Source organism: Rattus rattus, chromosome 14, assembly GCF_011064425.1.
Source record: "Rattus rattus isolate New Zealand chromosome 14, Rrattus_CSIRO_v1, whole genome shotgun sequence".
NCBI lineage: Eukaryota > Metazoa > Chordata > Mammalia > Rodentia > Muridae > Rattus > Rattus rattus.
In genome coordinates this window covers 9,186,772-9,192,311 of record NC_046167.1, presented here as the reverse complement: position 1 = coordinate 9,192,311, position 5,540 = coordinate 9,186,772, and the positions used below count along the sequence as shown (strand labels likewise).

General features: G+C 41.5%; 1 pseudogene; it reads right to left on the bottom strand.

The window, feature by feature from the left end:
• Window positions 1-657: 657 nt before the first annotated feature.
• Window positions 658-4,697, bottom strand: LOC116883929 (annotated as a pseudogene).
• Between the last annotated feature and the right edge of the window lie 843 nt (window positions 4,698-5,540).

Genomic DNA, 5,540 nt, shown 5'->3' with positions numbered 1-5,540 from the left:
GTAGGCTTCTTGTATGCCTATGGGTATCTCTTTTTTTAGGTTAGGGAAGTTTTCTTCTATGATTTTGTTGAATATATTTACTGGTCCTTTGAGCTGGGAGTCTTCACTCTCTTCTATACCTATTATCCTTAGGTTTGATCTTCTCATTGAGTCCTGGATTTCCTGTATGTTTTGGACCAGTAGCTTTTTGCATTTTACATTATCTTTGACAGTTGTATCGATGTTTTCTATGGTATCTTCTGCCCCTGAGATTCTCTCTTCTATCTCTTGTATTCTGTTGGTGATGATTGTATCTATGGCTCCTTGTCTCTTCCTTAGGCTTTCTATAACCAGGGTTGCCTCCCTTTTTGCTTTCTTTATTGTTTCTATTTCCATTTTCTGTTAGCCTATGATCTTAGGTGTGTCAGCACTCCTCAGAGACCAGCTCTCCCTGGGCAGGATTGGAGTGCTGCGAGCTGTGGCACATTGTTACCTCTGGGTACAGGTGGAAACTGTAAGGATCCTGTCCCAGGCTACTCTGTGGTTCCTGTTTCCCGTGGACTCTGGGAGAATTCCACTTGGGCCAAGTATTTGAGCAGTAGTGGTTGTGTCACCTGTTATCTTAGGTGTGTCAGTACTCCTGAGAGATCAGCTCTCTCCATGCTAGATTGGGTATGGCTAGCTGTGGCTCAGGGTCAGCTCCAGGGTACAGATGGAACCTGGAAAGAGCGTATAAATTCTAAGAGGAAAATCAGAAATGTGAAGAATACTATGGGTAGCTTTTTAATTCCATAAACACGTCCAACGATTAAATAATCAATCAACATGAAGGGGTGTGTTGGCAAACAACCAGACCTGAATCCAGAGAAAACTTGAAGACATGGAACAGAATGTCACAGAGCTGTGAATCACTTAGGGAAGGTACAACATACTTGTAAAATCAGATGATACAGGGGAGGAGAGAATGAGAAGGAATACAGAGCGGTTTGAAATGATGATTTAGAAATGATAACACACCAAGTCATATACTTAGGAAGTTTAGAAAGCACCAAAGGATATGGGTAATGATATAATAATCTTCACCTGGACATACCATATTCAAACTACAGAAGGCCAGCGATAAAAAATACTTTGAAAAAAGCCAGAGGCAACCTTTAAAAAAAATCTATATAGGAGCAACAACAAAAATAATAGAATACGAATTATTGCCAGAATTCATGTATGGAAGAATGCACGAGTCAAGCCTAGTTCAGATATAGAGTACTTAGAATGTATGAGACACAAGTTCAAACCCTAGTGCTGACAAAGGAAAGAGAAAGAATGAAGCAAAATATTTCATTATTTTGTCTTATTGATACAATATTTCTTTACAGTCCTTGTTGGCCAAGACCTCATTATGTAGACCAGGTTGGTCTTGAAATCACAGACATCTGCTTGCAAATGCAGACCATGCCCCGTGTTGCACATTATGTTTTTGTTTGTTTGTTTGTTGGTTGGTTGGTTGGTTGGTTGGTTGGTTTTTTTTTGGGGGGGGTAAGGTACAGCGAACTTTATTGATGGTATTCAAGAGAGTAGGGAGGGATCCCTAGGCCCCTCCTATTATTATGGGGGTCTGGGATGGAATTGTGAGGGAGATGCTTAGTGTTGGGGGCTGAGCAACTGAGGGCCTCTCTCTTTACTCTCAGTATCCTTGTTGGGCTGGTGTGGGTGGTCCAGGGTTTCTTACAATTGGAGGCCATGTAGGCCATAAGGTCCACCACCCTGTTGCTATAGCCATATTCATTGACATGCCAGGGAATGAGCTTTACAAAGTTGTCATTGAGAGAAATGCCAGCCTCAGCATCAAAGGTGGAAGAGTGGGAGTTGCTATTGAAGTCACAGGAGACAATCTGGCCCTCAGTGTAGCCCAGGATGCCCTTTAGTGGGCTCTTGGATGCCTGCTTCACCACCTTCTTGATGTCATCATACTTGCCAAGTTTCTCCAGGTGGCATGTCAGATCCACAATGGATTCATTGGGGGTAGGAATATGGAAGTCCATGCCAGTGAGCTTCCTGTTCAACTCTGGGATGACCCTTCCCACAGCCTTGGCAGCACCAGTGAATGCAGGGATGATGTTCTGGGTAGTCCCATGCCATCATGCCACAGCTTTCCAGAGGGGGCCACCCACCGTCTTCTGAGTAGCAGTGATAGCATAGACTGTGGTCATGAGCTTCTATGATGCCAAAGTTGTCATGGATGACCTTGGCCAGGGGTGGCTAAGCAGTTGGTGGTTCAGGATGCATTGCTGACAATCTTGAGTGAGTTGTCATATTTCTCGTGGTTCACACCCATCACAAACTTGGGGACATCAACTGAAGGGGTAGAGATGATGACTCTTTTGGCCCCACCCTTCAAGTGAGCCCCAGCCTTCTCCATGCCAGTCGGCTCCACAACATACTGAGCAGCAGCATCACCCCATTTGATGTTAGCAGGATCTTGCTCCTGGAAGATAGTGATGGGCTTCCCGTTGATGTCAAGCTTCTCATTCTCAGTCTTGACTGTGCCATTGAATTTGTCATGGGTGGAGTCATACTGGAACATGTAGACCATGTAGTTGAGGTCAATGAAGGGGCCACTGATGGCCCCTCCACTTTGCCAGATGCAGAGGAGAAGGCAGCCCTGGTAACCAGGCACACAATATGGCCAAATCCGTTCACACCGACCTTCACCATCTTGTCTGTGAGGTGAGGCTGGCACTGCACAAGAAGATGTGGCTGTCTCTGGAACAGGGAGGAGCAGACTAATACTATGTTTTAAAGGAATTAAAACCTTCAACATACACTACTCCATCTAGTGCAAGTATCTTAGAAGTAAAAGAGAAAGAAAAATTCCCAAAACAGACTTTGAGAGGATTCATTCTCCATAGATGTTTCCTGTGAGAAATCTTAAAGAGATTTTCAGAATGAAATGGCTGTAGGCCTGAAACTTGTATCTTTATCAACAAATGAAAATGTAGGGGGGGGAAATGGATGGTAGTGCAGGGAAGTTATTCTTGTGTTTTTGTATTTTTAATGGACCCTTAATATATTATCAAATAGACCCTTGGTATATTGTCAAATATATATATATTTGACAAGCTTACACCTAAATAAAAATGCATATACAGGAGATTATATGAATGTTATTAGGGTTTACCAAAATCTAGATGGAGTGAGAGATGTTTTCAGTAGACAGGTGAATGAGTAGATATTGAACTGATCATCTAATTGAATATTCTTGAACAAAATGAATGAAAGGGCTATCAGGGCTGCAGAGAGAGGTGGATTGATAAAATGCTTGCTGTACAAGTGTGATGGCCTGTGTCCAAATCAGATCTCTAGCACCCACCGAAAAAGCAGGTGAATGCAGAGGCCCACATCTCATTCTGGGACTCAGAAGACAAGGAGAGCCAATGGATACCTGGAATAGACTGATCTCAGCTATAGAAATAGCAAAATCAATGAGCTCTGGGTTCAAGTGAGAAGCTCTTTCCCAATAAATAAAGTGCATATTAATGTTGATAAAATCATCTGAAGAGACCACAAGGAATGCTCTTTGTGCCATTTTTGCAAAGAAATGTGTGCAAAGGCATAGGTAGAAGTTGGGTTTAAATACTATTACTAGTAAAGATAATTTATTGAATACTTGTAAGGTGTTCACTAAAGTGTTCTATTGAATCTCATTGGTTTCTTATACTTCACACAAAATACTTTCAAAATGAACTGCTTGAGTCAGAACATTTCAGAAACGTTCCAAGGACCATATAGTTAGGATATGGCAGTGGTCCTATGTTTTTGTTGTCTCAAATATCTCCCACCTGATACCAGACAAGAGTGAAGGGGAAAGAAATGGCATGCCTGGACAGACAGTTTGTATCTGCTTCAAGAAGGATACAAACTTCTTTAGTGCTAGGGGTCTCCCAGGTGGGAGGCTATTAAAGAGAGAGAGGGAGAGGCAGGGCAAGAGAGGGAGGAAAGGAGGGAGGGAGGAAAAAGGGAGGGAGGAAAGGAGGAAGGGATAGAAATCTGGGAAACATCTAAGACACCAAAAGTCTGGGAACAGATACTCCTGCAAAGGCAAACTGGAGAATAAAAATGTATTTGCCCTACAAAGACACAAACTTTGTTCTACATACAGTTCAGGAGAGGGAAGCATTTTCCCACACATTTTTGGAGCTGTTTGGGTTTGCCAACTGTATTTGAGTGTGCTCTTCTCAAATATTCATACTGCTGTCCTAGCACTCAGCAGAGATTCCAAAGTTAACCCTTGCTTATGTTCACCGTAGACTTAACATTTTCAAGTAAACATGCTATCTCCCATACAACTTTGTCATCTTGGTATTAAATTCAAAATTAAGCTTCTTTATTAAACAAACCAGGTCTCAGAATTCTAATCAAAACATTTTGTTTCCCCACTTTGCCTTCCAGACATACCCTTGCTGATTGACAGGAAATCAAGACTGCGTGAAAGTAGCCTTCCAAATTCCCCTGTTGTGTGTATCCTATCATTTCCCTTGTGTTTTGTGCTCCCACAAAATTGTATGTGTGTGCTTCCTGTGCACAACTGCTGTTTCTCACCTCTGTGTATTTGCTGAAGGATCTCCTTGTTTGTCATTCTTTGGGCACAGCCTCCTCGGGAAGTTCTCTGACCTTCGTAGTCTCACCAAATATAGTAGTTCTATCATCAGGACATCTAGCATGCCTTCTTTGCACTACCAAACTTTATACAGTGAACCCACTGAATAGCTGATACCCTCAGGTTACCAGCATTTTATTAATATAGGCTTTCAATAAATTCATTCAACATTGTATCATAAAATAGGGTTTGCACCATATGGGTTTGCTGATGTAAGCATTGTACCTAAAGGCTGATTACCAATTGTTTAAGGAAGGGTTGGTTGATATATGATATTTGATAGATGAGCTGTGTTAGACTGAATGCCAAGTTACACTATTTTCAACTTAAGAGTTTGTCAGTACATAACCCTATTAAGTCAAGAAGAATCAGTAGTCATTCACCAGTACTGTACCTCATTTATAAGTCCCAACCTTCATAGACTGAAGTAGTGAGATAATAGAGGTCTGGAGTATACATCTGACATTGCCTGTGTTGATCTGGACAAATCTTTTAAGTTCTCCTCGCATCACTATTCATATTAGATATAAAACTTTGTAATTTAAAATATTCATATATGCAAGGAACATATGTCAGTAATTTTTGCATGGCTGTAACAAAATAATTAGGAGAACAACTTCAAGGAAGAAATATTTATTTTGACCCATAGATTCAGAGGCTTCAGTCCATGGCTATCTCCATTACAAGGGCATGACAAGGCAGAGTACAGTAGAAATCTGTGGCAATAAAGAACTGCTCACTAGGAGGCAGCCAGGAAACAGAAAGAACGAGGAAAAGAGATAGGAGATAGGTGATCACCTCAAGGCAAGCCCCCAGTGACCCACTGTCTTCAACTAGACTCTACTAATTTCTATCACCAACAAAATAATGCCATTGAATTATGAATCTATCAGTGTGTTAGTCTATC